Below are 20,682 nucleotides of genomic sequence, written 5' to 3'. Positions count from 1 at the left end.
GTTGAGAATCCTTAAATCAAAGTACTGATAACTCAGAGCCAAGTTTATTAGCTTCGAGCGATGAGGCTACAGGCCTTAGTGCTATGTTAGGAAGATCTGCAGTTTGTAAGAAGTAAAGTGAGGAAGTTTAGATGTGCATTTGTCTAGCCAAATATTAGGGCAAGAAAAGAATGTATGATAACATCATTAGATGTTATGGAAGCAACTACTCATAGTGATAGCATAGTGTGGTTGAAAGGTTACCTTGGATTCACACATGACACCAACGCTATGGACAGTCTAGCTGAGCTTGAGAAACGTCAGTGAGAGAATAGAAAAAAGAAAATACTGGCAGTACTCATCAGGCCAGGAGAAATAGAGGTAATGTTCTTTAACCTATGGACTCACTTTCAAGGACTTTTGATCTCATGTTCTTGATATTTATTGTTTATTTATTATTAGTGTTTCTTTTTTGTATTTGCATAGTTTGTTGTCTTTTATACACTGGTTGTCTGTCCGTCCTGTTGGGTGCGGTCTCTCATTGGTTCTACTGTGTTTCTTGTATTTACCGTGAATGCACACATGAAAATGAATCTCAGCATTGTACATGGTGACACATACGGTATATTTAGAGGGTAAGGAGACTTGGCAGGCATTTTAGGAATAATTTTTTTCTCCATCCAAAAGGTGCTGAAAGATGATGGAAACAGGTACTCTCACAAGATTTATCTTTAATGATGTTGTTGAACCACCAATGCACAGGAAGCTACACATTAGTGCAGATAGCTGCACACTATGGCTGGCAGACACTGAGGTAAAGGTTATTGCAAGTTATTGCTTGATATCTTGACACCTCTGTTACACCCTGTCCACTTTAATTCCAATTACATCTGCAACATATGATGTCTTCTGCTCCTTCATTATTTTCCAACTGGCATACTTTCATCAGCGATTGGATCTCTTGCCATTAATTCAACTCAGTCCCTCCCAACCAAAGATACAGCTATGGGATCTACACAGGTTCAGATTATGCCTATTTCTGACAGAAGTGTGGAACAGTATTACTCAGGCTGCCTCCCTCACCATTGCTTCTCGTACATTGATGGCTCTATTGTTGTCGCTTCATACTCTTATAAGAATTTACAAGTTTCACTAGAGCTACTGATTTTCAGCAAGGTCTCTCACATAGTAAACTCCATCTCCATTTCAGCAGGTTAGTGATCAAGATAAATTGCAAGATCAATTTAGGGCACATTCCAAGCCATCCTCCTTGTTTCTCATACTCCATCATATCTGTTTTTTTAACAACATAATCCATAAATGGAGTAATCCTACAGGAGGAAGAAACCAGAGATCCATGAGCCAATTGTCATCAAGAATTCAGAGGAGGAGTATATTGACTGGTTGTATTGCAGCCTGCTATGGAAACACCAATGTCCTTGAATGGAAAATCCTACAAAAAGTAGTGGATACAGCGTGGTCCATCATCGGTAAAGCCCTCCCTACCATTGAACACATCTACACAGAGCGCTGTCACAGGAAAGCAGCATCCATCATCAAGGACCCATACGACCCAGGCTATGCTACTGCCATTAGGAAGGTGGTACAGGAGCCTTAGGACACATGCCATCAGGTTCAGGAATGGCTACCCATCAATCAGCAGGGGTTAACTTCAGTCATTTTCACTTGCCCCATCACTGAACTGTTTCCACAACCTACAGATACACTCTCAAGGACTCTTCATCTCATGTTCTTGATATTTATTGCTTATTTATCCATTATTATTATTATTATCTCTTATGCTTTGGTGTTTGTGTGTTATTAGTTCAGGCAGATTGTGTCTGTCTATTATTGTGACCTAGATGAAAATCAGACCATATTTTATGAGTAACTAACACATAAAACCAGATAACTGCAAAGTGTTCACAAACATTTTTTTGCAACTGTATGTACTTTGACAATAAATTTACTTTGAACTAGAATGCCAATTTTAACCCTCCCTTTCTTTAAAGCTTTGAAGGTGGGGCAGCCGCCCAAATTCATGCCCATCTTTCTCAGTACTATTTTATTCCTTTACTGAGATACAATGCAGAATAGGCCCTTCGAGCCATGCCACCCAGCAATCCTCCTATTTGATCCTAGCCTAATCACGGTTCAATTTACAATGGGCAATTAAAATTCCAACTGATATGTCTTTGGGCTATGGGAGGAAACCGAGGCACCTGGAGGAAACACACACGGTCACAGGGAGAACATACAAACTCCTTACAGGCAGCAGTGGGAAATTAACCCGGGTTGTCAAACTCACTCTTTGCTAGTTTCTAGCTCAGTCTTATTACCAAATGACTCTATCAAAAGTACATGGGTAGAAAGGGTTTTCTTGCTTTCATGTGATCTTCTGAAGGAAAAGAAAATGAATGAAGAGGGAAAGAAAGAGAAAAGGTCAATAGAAGGCAAAGCTACTGCACGATTCTCAAGCTATAACTGAAACATAAAAATGGAAGAAGGGTGAGTGCAATCCCTGTAGTATAAAAGCAGCAGAGACTCAAAGGAAGATGTTCATAGTCATAGCCATACTTTATTGATCCCGGGGGAAATTGGTTTTCGTTACAGTTGCACCATAAATAATAAATAGTAATAGAACCATAAATAGTTAAATAGTAATATGTAAATTATGCCAGTAAATTATGAAATAAGTCCAGGACCAGCCTATCGGCTCAGGGTGTCTGACCCTCCAAGGGAGGAGTTGTAAAGTTTGATGGCCACAGGCAGGAATGACTTCCTATGACGCTCTGTGCTGCATCTCGGAGGAATGAGTCTCTGGCTGAATGTACTCCTGTGCCCACCCAGTACATTATGTAGTGGATGGGAAACACTGACCAAGATGGCGTGCAACTTAGACAACATCCTCTTTTCAGATACCACCGTGAGAGAGTTCAGTTCCATCCCTACAATATAACTGGCCTTACGAATGAGTTGTGGTTGCACGAATGATGTTGTGGTTAATCATGACAAAGATGCATTAATATTAACATTTTTCTTCCAGAGCACTTAAATTCTCCACAGAAACATCTGAAGAGTCAGTTCTACACAGAAGACATAAGCAAATCTCTTCAAAAACTGCTTTGATAAGAATCTTAAAATATAATTTAAGCAATTGTCTAAACTTTCTTACGTGATTTGGTATCAAAACTTTGTTCGTTGGGTTGCCTGTAAGGCACTTTGGAAGAATAAAAACACTGTTACATAAATATTGCTCAATATAAAGCTAATAATACTGACGTCTTTAAGAAATATTAAAAATTCAATTTATATGTTATTGGACTAACTTTCTAAGGTTGCACTATTTTGTGCTGCTTTTGCATAATCCTAGGGAAGGAGTAAAAAAGATAAAGCTGCCAAAAGTTTCAGTGAGATTTACAGGAAAATGTTGTTTCCTGCTTGGCATAACTGCCTGCCGCACTTGCAACATCGTCCTTAGGTCAGCTGCAGGGTCATCAGTCAGGGACCACCACTCACTGATGATAACTAGATAACTAAAACAATTATCAATCCAAAGAATTAAGGGTCACTTAGCTTTTGAAGTTTAAGATAGTGCAATCACTTTCATATCATTATTTCAGTTTGATCTAAAGTGATGGACTTTCAGAACTTATCACTATGACTATGATCAGATTAGAAGTTTTCATTATGTAGAATATATCTATAAGAAATTATTTAATATTTTACAAAATTAGACTCAATAGTTTTCAAAACTGGGAAAATTAAAAACTTAGATAAATGTAATATTTAAGTACAAGGACACTTGGATCAATATTTGGGGTAGAAAGTACAATTTCTGTTGCCAGAAGCCACAGACTGGAAGTGAAATGTTAAAAAAAAGTATGTTTCAGCCCTGCTCTACATTTTCCAACAAATTACAATACTCAAGCGTTAAATATCTTTCAAATGAACATGGGGAAATTAGAAGTGATTTATGATTAGGTTGCTGCTACCACCTGTGATTTATAAATAATTTGGGCTCTGTTGAGATCAAGATAAATAACTTCACAAATTTAGACAACAGTGGGATAATTCAGCAAAAAATTCTGAAAATGTGGGTGTTATGGAAAATTGTGGGATCTTATACTCTCCTGAATGTGGACACACCATCTCCATGTCTTCTCTATCCAGGTCTTTCAGCATTCGGTGGATTCTACTAATCTTTCTGAACTGGATTGAGTGCAGGCCTAGAGTTAAGCACTCATGCATTGAGCCTTTCATTCCCAGGATCATACCTGTGAACCTTCTCTGGACCTACTGCAGGGCCTGTACATCTTGGGTTAGACATGGGGTTCAAAACTGCTCACAATATTCCAAATGCACTGTGTCTTATATTTTCATCCTCTAGAAATGAATGTTAACAATGCATTTGCCTTTCTTACTACCAACTCAACCTAAACAATAACGTTAACTGAATCCTGAACAAGTCATAGTCATACTTTATTGATCCCGGGGGAAATTGGTTTTCGTTACAGTTGCACCGTAAATAATAAATAGTAATAGAACCATAAATAGTTAAATAGTAATATGTAAATTATGCCAGTAAATTATGATACAAGTCCAGGGCCAGCCTATTGGCTCATGGTGTCTGACCCTCCAAGGGAGGAATTGTAAAGTTTGATGGCCACAGGCAGGAATGAATTCCTATGACGCTCTGTGCTGCATCTCGGTGGAAAGAGTCTCTGGCTGAATGTACTCCTGTGCCCACCCAGTACATTATGTAGTGGATGGGAAACATTGACCAAGATGGCATGCAACTTAGACAGCATCCCCTTTTCAGACACCACCGTGAGAGAGTTCAGTTCCATCCCCACAACGTCACTGGCCTTACGATGAGTTTGTTGATTCTGTTGGTGTCTGCTACCCTCAGCCTGCTGCCCCAGCACACAACAGCAAACATGATATCACTGGCCACCACAGACTCGTAGAACATCCTCAGCATCATCCGGCAGATGTTAAAGGACCTCAGTCTCCTCAGGAAATAGAGATGGCTCTGACCCTTCTTGTAGACAGCCTCAGTGTTCTTTGACCAGTCCAGTTTATTGTCAATTCGTATCCCCAGGTATTTGTAATCCTCCACCATGTCCACACTGACCCCCTGCATGGAAACAGGGGTCACCGGTACCTTAGCTCTCCTCAGGTCTACCACCAGCTCCTTAGTCTTTTTCACATTAAGCTGCAGATAATCCTGCTTACACCATGTGACAAAGTTTCCTACCATAGCCCTGTACTCAGCTTCATCTCCCTTGCTGATGCATCCAACTATGGCAGAGTCATCCGAAAACTTCTGAAGATGACAAGACTCTGTGCAGTAGTTGAAGTCCGAGGTGTAAGTGGTGAAGAGAAAGGGAGACAAGACAGTCCTCTGTGGAGCCCCAGTGCTGCTGATCACTCTCTCGAACACACAGTGTTGCAAGCACACGTACTGTGGTCTGCCAGTCAGGTAATCAAGGATCCATGATACCAGGGAAGCATCCACCTGCATTGCTGTCAGCTTCTCCCCCAGCAGAGCAGGGTGGATGGTGTTGGACGCACTGGAGAAGTCAAAAAACATGACCCTCACAGTGCTCGCTGGCTTGTCCAGGTGGGCGTAGACATGGTTCAACAGGTAGACAAGTGCATCCTCAACTCCTAGTCGGGGCTGGTAGGCGAACTGTTGGGGATCTAAGTGTGGCCTGAACTTCAACTTAGAAGTAAGGACTTCTAAGTTGATTTGCATATCTGACATTCTACAGGTGAGCTCCTACATTCAGTTAAACTTGCTTGGCTCTTCTTAGAGCAATTGTAAAAACATGCTAACACACACAAAATGCTGGAGGAACTCAGCAGGTCAGACAGCATCTATGGAAGTGAATAAACAGTCCATGTTTCAAGCTGAGACCCTTCTTCAGTACTGGAAAGAAAGGGGAAAGACACCTGAATAAAAAGTTGGGGGGGGGGAGGAGGAGAATAGCTTAAGGGTGATAGGTGAAGCCAGGTGGGTAGGAAAGATAAAGGGCTGGAAAGGAAGGAATCTGCAAACACAATGGGTAGTAGAAGGAGGCGGAACCATGAGGGAGGGGATAGGCAGCTGGGGGAGGGGGCAGAATGACATAGGGATAGAGGAAGGGAGGGGGAGGGAATTACTGGAAGTTAGAGAATTCTATGTTCATACCAAGGGGCTGGAGACTACCTAGACAGTATATGAGGTGTTGCTCCTCCAACCTGAGTTTAGCCTCATCATGGCAGTAGAGGAGGCCATGTATGGACATATCCGAATGGGAGTGGGAAGCAGAGTTGAAGTGGGTGGCTACTGGGAGATCCTGTCTGTTGTGTTTTCGCCTATTCCTTCTTCACCTTTCCTGCCTATCACCTCCCTGCTTCCCCTCCCCCACCCCTTTATCTTTCCCCTTACTGGTTTTTCCACTTTGAACCTACCAGCCTTCTCCTTCCCACCCTCCCCCCACCTTCTTTATAGGGCCTCTGCCCCTTCCCTCTTCAGTCCTGACAAAGGGTTCCAGCCCGAAACGTCGACCGATGTTTTCCACGGATGCTGCCCGACCTGCTGAGTTCCTCCAGCGTGTTGTGACTGTTGCTTTGACCCAGCATCTGCAGATTATTTTGTGTTATCAGGTGAAGTGTTGTCTCATCTGGAAGGGCTATTTGGGGCCCTGAATGGCGGCAAGGGAGGAGGTGAATGGGCAGGTGTAGCACTTAGGCCACTTGCAAGGATAAGTGCCGGGAGGGAGGTTAGTGAGGAGGGATGAATGGAGAAGGGAATCATGGAGCAATCCCTGCTGAAAGCAGAGAGAGGGGGTGAGGTAAAGTTATATTTGGTGGAAGGATCCCTTTGGAGATGGCAAGAATTGCGGGGGATGATGCATTGGATGTGGAGGCTTATAGGGTGGTAGGCAAGGACAAGAGGAACTCTATGACTGTTAAGGCGGCGAGAAGGTGGGGTAAGCAAGTGTAATGCCTTGTTTAAGATTTTACTGCAATGCTGTAGGTATTTCATTTTAGCAGTTCTGCAAGAGCAGTCTATTCTGTTTTCGGCTTGTTTGGGTTTCAGCTAAGATAAGAGGCTTGTTATTCAACTTAGGAATGTGCTATCAGCCAATCAGGATAGTGGAATTGGGAGAAGGTTCTGAAGAACACTGGGTTGAAGGTCTTTGTTGGCAGAAGCTGGGAGAAGACAGGGGATAAGATGACTGAGGATGTTGTCCCTGTTGCACAAGGTGCTTTGTGTAAATGAATGACTTCGAGGAGAAAGGACTAAAACTCCTGTGGGAGATCTGTTTGTTCGAGATGGATTTTGAGTGACTTTCGGAAGGTGGTGTATTTTCATGCAGACCGAGGGTCCAGCGCGTGAGTGACAGACAAGTTCAAGAGGTGCTCCAAATTAAGTACACATTTGACTGCTTAATTATAAGATCAAAAGACATAGCAGCAGAATTAGACCATTTGGCCCTTTGAGTCTGCTCCACCATTCAATAAGTGTTGATCCTATTTTTTGCTCCTCCTCAACTCCAGTTCCTGGCCTTCTCCCCAAAATCTTTGATGCCATGTCCAAACAAGAACCCATCAATCTCTGCCTTAAATACATCCAATGACATGGCCTCCACAGCTGCATGTGGCAACAAATTTCACAAATTCACCACCCTTTAGCTAAAGAAATTTCTCCGCATCTGTTTTGAAAGGGCACCTCTCTATCCTGAGACTGTGCCCTCTTGTCCTAGACTCTCCCACCATGGGAAATATCCTTTCCACATCTACTCTGTCTAGGCCCTTCAACATTCAAAAAGTTTCAATGAGATACCCCCCACCATCCTTCTGAATTACAGCGAGTACAGACCCAAAGCCATCAAACGTTCCACGTATGATAACCTATTTTTTCCTGGAATCATCCTTGTGAACCTCCTCTGGACCCTCACCAATGCCAGCACACCTTGAGGAGCCCAAAACTCTTCATAATACTGAAGGTGAGGCCTCACCAGTGCCTTATAAAGCCTCAGCATCATATCTTTGCTCTTGTATTCTAGACCTCTTGAAATGAATGCTAATAAGCCCTTTTTGATTTTTTTCTTTTCTTTACTAATTTTTTGGTTATCGTTCACAAATACATTTCTTTATAATTGTATGCAATGTGCGATCTGTTATTTCATGCTGATGGGCTACTGCAGGCAGTAAATCACACAGCATTCACACAAACCAGGGTTTGGCTGGGAGACGCATCCCATTCTCATGGATTTGGCAGGGCCAAAGTTGTTATGAAGCTGGAGGAAGGTAGGTTTATCACCATGGAATCCAGTGGCTGTTAGCAAGGGGCTAACAGGCCAAATTTCCAGAGACGCCCAGTAGAAGGGAGATTCATGCGGATATTCAGGAAATGGAAGAAATGCAGAGAGGGCAGCATCAATGGTGAAGGAAGGGAAACCCTGTTCTTTGAAGGAGGAGGACATCTCTGATGTCCTGGAAAGGAAAGGAAAGCCGCAATTGTTTACAATAAATTAATTTCAAGTCTAATTTCAATTCTCAGCCCTTGTCAATATTAACATTACTTTCACTAGATAGCATTTGCAATAATAATCACTTAATATAAGTACTTTAAGGTAAAGATATTGCTTTTTGAAGAACTACCAGCAGACATTCTATGTACTTCAAGATTAAATAGTTTGCAAAATTTCACGTAATTCTCAGAACTCCCACCAATGTTTCTTTACTATCCAATGGACAACTTAATTTTAAAACCTATAACTTATAAACTTTCAGAAATGCTTTTAAAGTGGAGGCAGTTCCTTAAGATGAATGAAGCTGACAGTGCTTACATAACAAAATATAATCAGCGATTAACTTCAAAATGGGCTTGTAGGTTAACACTTCTTTTTAGTTGCATTGTTAGTAATTGGCCTACACAAAAATACAAACTACATCAAGGCATAACACATCTATCAACAGTCAAAATAGATGCAGGAACAGAGCAGGTCAAGCTGATACAACTGTTGTCATCTCAATTGCTTGTGGAGTTTGGCAGATGCATATTGGTAGCATCTTTTCCCTCTCTTAAGACATTGACAACACTTTAAAAGTATTTATTTGGCTGCATAGTATATCGGGTTATCCTAAGATTCTGTGAGATGCCTTATAAGTACAAGATAGTTACATTTATAATGTCAAAAATACTTTTTAAAATAAAAAAAAGGGACAATATACAAAAGCAAAGGCAATACAGTAGTCCCTCAGTATCAGCGGAGGATTGGCTCCAGGACCCCTCCCGGATACCAAAATCCGCGGATGCTCGAGTCCCTTATATAAAATGGCGTAGTATTTGCATATAACCTACACACATCCTCCCATATACTTTAAGTCATTTCTAGATTACTTATAATACCTAATACAATGTAAATGCTTTGTAAATTGTTGTATTGTTTAGGGAATAATGACAAGAAAAAAAAGTCTGTACATGTTCAGTACAGACGCTCTTCTGGGATCGCTGATGCTGCCTCGGCATCAGCCAATGCCGATTCTCCCGTGATCTTTAAGTTCTTGAGGCTGTAGCGCTTTACATAGCTAGCCAGCCATCCCTTACTAGCCTTAAACTACTTCCTCTCGCTCACAGTACAAGTAGCGAATGAATGAGACGCGAGGCGAACAATGCTCAAACAACGAGTGCTGGAGAGAGACTGAGGATCTGTGAAATGGCGGGAGGCTACAGCAGGGTATGCCTACACATCACTTCATTCGCGTGGATTCAGCGTAGTGCTTGACGCGTGGCAAATTCAAGTTTTGCTTTTTGGAACTTTCTGGAATTTTTTTTTTTGAATATTTTCGATCCGCAGTTGGTTGAATCCGCGGATGTGGAGGGCAGACTGTATTCTCTACTTTGCAGGCTGGGCTTTAGCAAAAGGCTTAGTTTTTCAGTTAGCAGCAAGCTATTTGTTCTGTACACTAACAATCTGCTGACACAACCAGTGGTTATTTTTTTGTCAAATTGAAAATTAAACCTATTAAAATCCAGATTCCAAATGGAAGTCCAAGTTGTGGATATGCAAACAAGTTTTATAATTTCTTTCCCTCATTTAATTGGTTATCTTTTCAATTAAATGCAGTTGTGAACAGTAGCCCTTTTGATAAAGTTAAAGCTGCATCATGAAATAATAAATAAATTTACATAAAAAGAATGTGGCAGGAAGTTCCAATATAGCTTTGAATCTTTGATATTTCTAAACTTTAGATCATTTAACAACTTCCTTAGGCCAATGCCTTTAAGTCAGAATATCTTGTCAAACTTTCATTCACAATGTAACAAACTCAATTATTACATTTATTATCTGGTGGTATTATTCTTACATTCCTTAGAGCATCATAGTCTTAAATCATCTTACAAATAATTGCAATGAATTTTGCACGTGAACTTAATGGTAAGTGACTACACTGTCATATTGGAATTTCAAATCCAAAACTCTGAAGTGAAACGAAAACATCAATCCTTAAAGTTATTTTTCAAATATTTTTCTGTACACAGCTGTAATTCTTTGAAACTGCAGGAACTCACTATTATACCTGAGCAACTTCTCAAAGGTTCAAAAAAAATCTACTACCTTCATTCGTTCTTGGTAGTTCAAGCTACTTAAATTCATGACTGCTTCATCAGGTTTGCAGGATTTAACAAATTGAATGTGGAAGCAAAATCCCAGCTGCTATATATGAGACAAAATCAAACTGCATATTCATACAAAAATATTAAAGCAAAAAGTCTTGAAACACTTTTAGGAAGTTCACCACAAATCCAGTTGGTTGGTCTGTTTAAAAACTCTCTAAGTACTGAATTTAAGACAACTGGCGGTATAAAATTAAACAAGTGTATGAAACTTATGCTTCCCTCAAAGTTCAAATACATTCCTGATTTTCTTTACAAATTAATCAATTCCTCATCAATTGTTTCTATTAAAATCTCTGCTGTGTATCTATTAGCATGGGCTGCTAACAGGAAAATGTTCATGTCTATTTCACTTGTCATTCACTATCTAGATCAATCCAAGTGAAATAGGCCATCCATGCTACTTAATGTTTTTAAAGTTGCAGGTCAATTAATCAACTTTTCAATTTAATATTACTTTTATGTGCTCACAGTTTAAATGTTCTAAAAACCCAGAAGCAAATTAGTGATACTTCTTTCAATCAACTTTGGCACATTATCCTTCCTCATTTCTGCCAGACGAAACAGGATCCCACCAATCATCATCTCTAACCCCCTTCTCCAATCTGTCCCATATCCCAATGACTCACCCTTCCAATGACCCCCCACCCAGCTGGTTTCACCCACTTACGACCTACACTCCTTACTCATCTCCAGTTGACCCAAGGGTTCTTCTCCAATGCTGTACAACTTTATCAGAACCGCTTCCCCAAATGAAACGTGCTGCGAGTGGAGGTGATGGAAGCAAACAACAATGCAGCTATTAAAAAGTATTTAGACAGACATGAGAACAGCAAGGAATAGGAGATGGCCACACTAAACAGAAGGGGTAGAGTTGGATTGGCATCAGCTATGTTGACACTGCTGTTGTGGGCCGAATCAAAGGTGGTGACAAATCAGCATATAGAAATCTGACAGAGTGCTGCCACAACAACAAACTCTTACTCAACGTCAACAAGACCAAAGCGCTGATTATTGACTTTAGGGGGAGGAAATAATCCATTCCTCATTGGAGGATCAGAAGTGGAGCGGGTCAGCAACTTTAAATTCCTCAGTGTTATCATTTCAGAGGACCCGGCTTGGGCCCAGCACGCAAGTACAATTACAAAGAAAGTGCAGCAGCACCTCCACCTCCTTACGAGTTTGTGATGATTCAGCATGATATCCAAAACTTTGACAAATTTCCAGAGCTGTTTGGAAGGTACAGGAGACATACATCCCAAAAGAAGAAGTAGTATTCTAAAGGCAGGATGACACAATATTAAATAGGGTACAGAAGTTTCTTCAGATATATAAAGTGTAAAAGAGTAGCGAGAGTAGATATCAGACCACTGGAAAATAATGCTGAAGAGGTAGTAATGGGGGACAAGAAAATGGTGGACAAACCGAATAAGTATTTTGCATCAGTCTTCACTGTGGAAAACAGTAGCAGTATGACAGAAGTTTCAGAGTTTTGGGGCAGAAGTTGTTAAATTGCCATTACTAGGGAGAAGGTATTTGGTCTGTAGGTAAATAAGTCACCTGTACCAGGTGGTCAGCATCCCAGGGTTCTGAAAGAGGTGCCTGAAGAGATCGAGAAGGCATCAGTAATGATCTTTCAAAAATCAATGGATTCTGGCATGGTTCAGGAGGACTGGAACATTGCAAATGTTGCTCCACTCTTCAAGAAGGGAAAGAGGCAGAAGAAAGGAAATTGCAGACCAGCTAATCTGACCTTAGCGGTTGGGAAGCTGTTGGAGGCATTTGTTAAGAATGTAGTTTTGGGGTACTTGGAGGCACATGATAAAATAGGCCATAATCAGCATGGTTTCCTCAAGGGAATATCTTCCCTGGCAAATCCGTTGGAATTCTTTGAAGAAAAAGTAAACAGACAAAAGAGAATCAGTGGATGTTGTGTATGTGGATTTTCAGAAGACCTTTGACAAGGTGCTAACCATGAGGCTGCTTAACAAGTTAAGAGCCCATGGTATTACAGGAAGGACACTGGCATGGATAGAGCATTTGCTGAATGGCAGGAGACAAAGAGAGGGAATAAAGGGAGCCTTTTCTGGTTAGCTGATGGTGACTGATGGTGTTCCATGGGGGGTTTGTGTTTGGACCGCTTCTTTTTACGTGATATCTATTGACAGAATTGATGGCTTTGTGGCCAAGTTTGCAGACGATACAAAGGTAGGTGGAAGGACAGGTAATTTTGAGAAAGCAGCGAGGCTACAGAAGGACATAAGACAGATTAGAAGAATGGGCAAAGTAGCAGACGGAATACAGTGTCAGGAAGTTTTGGTAGAAGATGACCATTTTCCAAATGCAGAGAAAATACAAAAATCTGAGACACAAAGTTGACTTGGGAGTCCTTGTGTAGGATTCCATAAAGGGTAATTTGCAGGTTGAGTCGGTGGTGAGGAAAGTAAATGCGATGTTAGCATCATTTTGAGAAGACCAGAATATAAAAGCAAGGATGTAATGTTGAAGCTTTATAAAGCATTGGTGAGGCCTCACTTAAGAGTATCGTGAGGAGTTTTGGGCCTCTTATCTTAGAAAGGATGTGCTGAAACTGGAGAGGGTTCAAAGGAGGTTCACAAAAATGATTCCAGGATTGAAAGGCTTGTCATATGAGGAGCTTTTGATGGCTCTAGGCCTCTAATCACTGGCCTAATTCTGCTCTTATATCTCATGGTCTTATGTGTGGTGTAGTACATTAACTGCTTGCATCACAGCCTATAGATACACCAATGACCTTGAATAGAAAATCCAATAAAAAGGTAGTGGATACGGCCCACTCCATCATGAATCAAGCCCTCCCCACGACTGAGCAAATCTACAAAGAGTTCTGCAGCAGGAAAGCAGCATCCATCAAGCATCATCTCCTCCACCCAGGTCATGCTTTGTTCTTACTGTTGCCATGAGGAAGAGGGTAAAGAAGCCTTGGGGCTCACAACCAGGTTCAGGAACAGTTATTACCTCAAAAAAAAAGAGAATAACTTCACTCAACTTTATTTGCCCTATCACTGAAATGTTCTCAATACCTATGGACTTGCTTTCAAGGACTCTTCATCACATGTTCTCGATATTTATTATTTATATATTATTATCACTACTACTACTTCCTTTTGTATTTGCAATTTGTTGTCTTTTGCACACTGGTTGAATGCTCAGTTGGTGAGGTCTTTCATTGATTCTGTTACATTTATTACTCTATTATGGATTTATTGAGTATGCCCTCAAGAAAATAAATCTCATGGTTGCATATGATGATATATATGTACTTTGATAATAAATTTACTTTGAACTTTGTACTATCTATATTCTGTGCTAATAAGTAAAATTCTCAACTTGCAGAGATAAAGTGATTAAATTCATATACACATTTTCAGGATTGGACAAGCAGACAATTCTCATATTTTCTTGTCATGCAGGAGGTAATCTGACCCATCTGGTCTATGCTCTCTCTCAGAGCAATCCCACTCCCCCTTTATTTTCCTGTAATCTATTCTCTCTCTATATGCCATAAACTCTTCCCTTATTGTCCTACCACCTATCTACACCAAGCATAATCTACAGCAGCCAAGTAAACTATCGATCAGCTCATCTTTAACATGAGAGGAAATTGAAGCAAACAGGCAAAATCTATGCAGTCACAGAGAACCTGCAAAATTCACACAGTTTGGATTGAACCCAAGTTCCTGGAGCTGTGAGACAGCAGCCACTGTGCTGTATAGTGCAGAACACAAAGGAGAAGGAGAAAGATCAAGAATATGAAAACATTCTTTTTTTCAAAATCATGACATTACTTAACTATGAATCAACTGCTTTACCATACAGCCAACTCAGGATAGATAACTATGGATGTAAATGTTTCAAAGTACATTTAGAGTCAGGAAACTACTGCACAGAAACAGACCCTTTGATCCATCTAGTCCAGCTGTCCCCAACCACCAGGCCGCAAAGCATGTGCTACTGGGCCACAAGGAGACGATACGAGTCAGCTGCATCTTTCCTCATTCCCTGTCACGCATCGTTGAACTTGAACAAAGGGTTGCCAACTGTCCCGTATTTTGGGCTAAATTGGTTTGTTCCATACGGGCCACCCTTGTCCCCTATTCCTCCCGCTAAGGTAGAGTGTTCCTATGATACCTTTTGTGCCGAAATGGCGTAAAGCGAAGAAGCAATTACCATTAATTTATATAGGAAAAATTTTTCAGCATTCCCAGACCCAAAGAATAACTTACCAAATAACACGTAAAAGCAGGAATGACATGATAAATACACAGCCTACATAAAGTAGAAATAATATATGTACAGTGTAGTCGGGAAGATTAAGCCAAAACCGATTTGTGGGAAAAGAAATCGACACGTACGCGCATGCGCACTCAGGTGCCCATGCAAGGCTTCATGGTCATAGTAGTCTTTCTTGGGGTAAACACAAGTGTCCCGTATTTGTTGCTACTTTTGTCCCTTATTTGGGCGTGAGAAAGTTGGCAACCCTAACTGTAAAAGACATGTTGAGGTGAGTTTAACTGTACTTGAACACCCACCCCCGCCCCCCCCCCGCTGCGCAAGAATATTGTCAATGGTCCGTGGTGCAAAAAAGGTTGGGGACCCCTGATCTAGTCCATGCCGAACAATTTAAACAGTGTAGTTCTATTGACCTGTACCCAGACCATAACACTCCATACCCCTCCCAGCTATGTACTTATCCAAACTTCTCTTAAACATTGAAATCTAAATTGCATCCACCACTTGTGCTGTTCCACACTCTCACCACATCCTGAGTGAAGTAGTTTCCCCTAATGTTCCCCTCAAAACCATAAAACATAGCAGCAGAATTAGGCCATTCAGCCCATCGAGCCTGCTCTGCCATTCCATCATGGCTGATTGTGGATCCTACTCAACCCCATCCACCTGCCTTCCCACCATATCCTTTGATGCTCTGACCAATCAGGAAATTATCAATTTTCATTTTAAGTATACCCACGGTCTTGGCCTCCACAGCTGTCTGTGGAGAGCATTCCACAGATTCACTACACTCTGGCTAAAAAAATTCTCCTTACCTCCCTTCTAAAAAGTCGCCCCCTCAATTTTGAGGCTGTGTCCTCTAATCTTGGACACTCCCACCACAGGAAATATCCTCTCCACATCCACCATATCTAGTCCTTTCAACATTCAGCAGTTTTCAATGAGATCCCCTCACTTTCTTCTAAATTCCAGTGAGTATAATCCCAAAGCTGCCAAACGCTCCTCATATGTTAACCCCTTCATTCCCAGAATCATCTTCATGAACCTCCTCTGGACCTTCTCCAATTGCAACACATCCTTTCTGAGATATGGGGCCCAAATCTGTTGACAATACTCCAAGTGCAGCCTGACTAGTGGCTTATAAGGTCTCAGCATTATCTCCTAGATTTTATATTCTATTCTCCTTGAAATGAATGCCTACATTGCATTTGCCTTCTTTACTACAGACTCAACCTGTAAATTAACCTTCAGTGAGTCTTGCACAAAGACTACCAAATCCCTTTGCACCTCTGCTGTTTGAATTTTCTCCCCATTTACATAATAGTCTGCACTTTTGGTCCCTTTACTGAAATGCATCATATCTTTCACAACACTGTATTCCATCTGAGACTTTTTTTGCCCATTCTTTCAATTTGTCTAAGTCCTTCTGCAATTGCATTGCCTCCTTAGCACTACCTACCCCTCCATCTAGCTTTGCATCATTGGCAAACTTTGCCTCAAAGTCATCAAGTCCATTATTCAAATCATTGACAAACAATGTGAAATACTGACCCCTAAGGAACACCATTAGTCACTGGCAGCCAACCAGAAAAGGCCCCTTTTATTCCTACTCACTGCCTCTTGCCTGTCAGCCTTTCCTCTATCCATGCCAGTATATTTCCTGTAATGCCATAGGAATTTATCTTTTTAAGCAGCCTCATGTGTGGCACCTTATCAAATACCTCTGAAAATCAAAGTAAATGACATCCACTGCCTCTCCTTTGTCCACCTGCTTGTTACTTCCCTGACAAATTCTAACAGATTTGTCAGGCAAGATTTCCCTTCAGAGAAACCATGCAGACTTTGACTTATTTTATCATTAGTCTCCTAGTACCCTGAAATCGCATCCTGAATAATAGACTCCAACTTTCCCAGTCACTGAAGTTAGGCTAACTGGCCTATAATTTTCTTTCTTTTGCCTTCTTCCTTTCTTAAAGAGTGGAGTGACATTTGCAATCTTCCAGTTCTCTGGGACCATGCCAGAATCAGGTGATTCTTGAGGATCATCACCAATGCATCTGTTATCTCTTCAGCAATCTCTCTCAGGACTCTGGAATGTAGTCCATCTGGTCCAGGTGACTTATCCACTTTAAGACCTTTTGAGTTTGCCGAGCACTTTTTTCCTTTGTAATAGCAATGGCACTCAGGATTATTACAACACCCAATCTAAGGTAGCCTTTCCCCAAGTAGGCTCCAGCACAACCTGCTCTAAAAAGCCATCTCGTAGACATTCAACAATTTAAACATTTTACCTATCACCCTTAACCCGTGTCCTCTAGTTGTAGTCTCACCCAACCTCATTATTATGCATCTCTATCAAATCTCCCCTCAATCTTCGACGTTCTAGGAAATAAAGTTCTAACCCATTCAATCTTTCCTTATAACTCAGGTCCTCCAATCCCAACAACATCCTTGTAGATTTTCTCCATACGCTTTCAATCTTATTTACATCTTTGCTATAGGTAGGTGACCAAAAATGTACACAATACTCTAAATCAGGCCTCACCAACATTTTGTAGAACTTCAACATAACATCTCAACTCCTGTACTCAATACTTTGATCTATGAAGGCCAATGTGCCAACAGCTTTCTTAATGACCTTATCCACCTGTGATGCCACTTTCATGAATTATAGTCATAAACATACTTTATTGATCCCAGGGGAAATTGGTTTTCGTTATAGTTGCACCATAAATAATAAATAGTAATAAAACCATAAATAGTTAAATAGTAATATGTAAATTATGCCAGGAAATAATAAGTCCAGGACCAGCCTATTGGCTCAGGGTGTCTGACCCTCCAAGGGAGGAATTGTAAAGTTTGATGGCCACAGGCAGGAATGACTTCCTATGACGCTCTGTGCTGCATCTCGGTGGAATGAGTCTCTGGCTGAATGTACTCCTGTGCCCACCCAGTACATTACGTAGTGGATGGGAGACATTGTCCAAGATGGCATGCAACTTGGACAGCATCTTCTTTTCAGACACCACCGTCAGAGAGTCCAGTTCCATCCCCACAACATCACTGGCCTTACAAATGAGTTTGTTGATTCTGTTGGTGTCTGCTACCCTCAACCTGCTGCCCCAGCACACAACAGCAAACATGATAGCACTGGCCACCACAGACTCGTAGAACATCTTCAGCATCATCCGGCAGATGTTAAAGGACCTCAGTCTCCTCAGGAAATAGAGACAGCTCTGACCCTTCTTGTAGACAGCCTCAGTGTTCTTTGACCACTCCAGTTTATTGTCAACTCGTATCCCTAGGTATTTGTAATCCTCCACTATGTCCACACTGACCCCCTGGATGGAAACAGGGCTCACCGGTACCTTAGCTCTCCTCAGGTCTACCACCAGCTCCTTAGTCTTTTTCACATTAAGCTGCAGATAATTCTGCTCACACCATGTGACTACCGTAGCCCTGTACTCAGCCTCATCTCCCTTGCTGATGCATCCAACTATGGCAGAGTCATCCGAAAACTTCTGAAGATGACAAGACTCTGTGCAGTAGTTGAAGTCCGAGGTGTAAATGGTGAAGAGAAAGGGAGACAAGACAGTCCTCTGTGGAGCCCCAGTGCTGCTGATCACTCTCTCGAACACACAGTGTTGCCAGCACACGTACTGTGGTCTGCCAGTCAGGTAATCAAGAATCCATGACACCAGGGAAGCATCCACCTGCATCACTGTCAGCTTCTCCCCCAGCAGAGCAGGGCGGATGGTGTTGAATGCACTGGAGAAGTCAAAAAACATGACCCTCACAGTGCTCGCTGGCTTTTCCAGGTGGGCGTAGACACGGTTCAGCAGGTAGACGATGGCATCCTCAACTCCTAGTCAGGGCTGGTAGGCGAACTGGAGGGGATCTAAGTATGGCCTGACCGTAGGTCGGAGCAGCTCCAGAACAAGTCTCTCCAGGGTCTTCATGATGTGGGAGGTCAATGCCACCGGTCTGTAGTCATTGAGGCCGCTGGGGCGCGGTGTCTTCGGCACAGGGACGAGGCAGGACGTCTTCCACAGCACAGGAACCCTCCGGAGCCTCAGGCTCAGGTTGAAGACATGGCGAAGTACTCCACATAGCTGAGGGGCACAGGCTTTGAGCACCCTGGTACTGACACCATCCGGTCCTGCAGCCTTGCTTGGGTCAAGACGTTTCAGCTGTCTTCTCAACTGGTGTTATGGACCTGTATTCCCAGATCATATTTTTTCTACCACACTGCTCACTGTGTAAGATCTACCTTTGGTGGTCCTCCCAAACCTCACACTTTCATGCAATAATTTCCCTCTGGCATTTTCTACCCTATTTTTCCAACTGGTTCAGATACTGCTGCGAGCCACGATAGTCTCCCTCACTGTCCACTGCACCCCCAATCTTGCTGTCACCTACAAATTTGCTGATCCAGTGAACCACATTATCATCCAGATCAATGATATAGACTATCTTGTCAAACAACAATGGAATCAGCAGTGATCCCTGTGGCACACCCCTAGTCACGGGTCTTCAGTCAGAGAGGCAAACATCTACTACCACTCTCTGGCTTCTCCCACAAAGCCAATGTTGAATCCAATTTACTACCTCATCTTGAATGCCAAGCGACTGAATCTTCTTCACCAACCTCCCATGTGGGACCTTGTCAAATGTCTTGCTAAAGTCCATGTAGACAACATCCACTGCTTTGCCTTCAACAACTTTCTTAGTAACTTCCTCAAAAAACTCTGAAGTTGGTCAGACATGACCTACCATGCATAAAGCCATGCTAACTATCCCTAATCAGTCACCATCTATCCAAATACTCATATATCCTGTCCCTTAGAATACCTTCCAATAACTTCCCCACTACTGATAAAGCTCAACAGCCTATAATTTCCTGGTTTATTCTTAGAGCCTTTCTTAAACAGCGGAACACATTAGCTATCCTCCAATAATTCACCTGCCTCAAAGGATGATTTAAATATCTCTGCTAGGGCCCCTACAATTTCTGCACTTGCCTCCCACAGGGTCCAAAGGAACCTGGGGATTTGTCCACCCTAATTTGCCACAAGACAGCAAACACCTCCTCTTCTGTAACCTGTATAGAGTCCATGCACTTGATGCTGCTTTGCCTCACTTCTATAGACTCAGTGGCTTTCTCCCGAGTAAATACTGATGCAAAAAAATCCATTTAAAATCTCCAGCCATCTCTTTTGGCTCCACACGTAGATTACCATTCTGATTTTCCAATTTTATCCTTTGTATTCCTTTTGCTCTTAACTTATCTATAGAATCCCTTAAGATTCTCCTTCACCTTGTCTGCTACAGCAGCCTCATGTCTTCTTTTAGCCCTCCTGTTTTCTTTAAGTTTTCTCTTGTATTTCTCATACTCCTCAAGTACTTCATTTGTTTCTACCAACCTATACCTGTTATGCATCTCCTTTTACTTAACCGGACCTTAACGTCTCTTGAAAATGAAGGTTCCCTAAACCTGTTATCCTTGCGTTTTATTCTGACAGGCACATATAGCCTTGTACTCTCAAAATCTCACTTTTGAAGCCTTGCCACTTATCAAATACACCTTTGCCAGAAAACAGTCTGTCCCAATCCACACTTGCCAGATCCTTTCTGATATCATCAAAATTGGCCATTCTCCAATTTAGAATCTCAACCCAAGGACCAGATCTACCTTTTTTTTTGTAGTTACCTTGTAACTTATGGCATTATGATCATGAGATACAATTTGTTCC

The 20,682-nt window shown here is 41.8% G+C and overlaps 1 protein-coding gene across 1 annotated transcript in view; it reads right to left on the bottom strand.

The window, feature by feature from the left end:
- Positions 1–20,682, bottom strand: part of LOC140194601 (cysteine-rich hydrophobic domain-containing protein 2) — a 54,432-nt gene that overhangs the window by 27,116 nt on the left and 6,634 nt on the right. The gene's annotated exons all lie outside the window — the stretch shown is intronic.

Source organism: Mobula birostris, chromosome 3 (genome assembly GCF_030028105.1).
Source record: "Mobula birostris isolate sMobBir1 chromosome 3, sMobBir1.hap1, whole genome shotgun sequence".
Lineage (NCBI taxonomy): Eukaryota > Metazoa > Chordata > Chondrichthyes > Myliobatiformes > Myliobatidae > Mobula > Mobula birostris.
The sequence above is the reverse complement of the archived record's forward strand: the minus strand, read 5'-3'. Positions and strand labels throughout refer to the sequence as shown.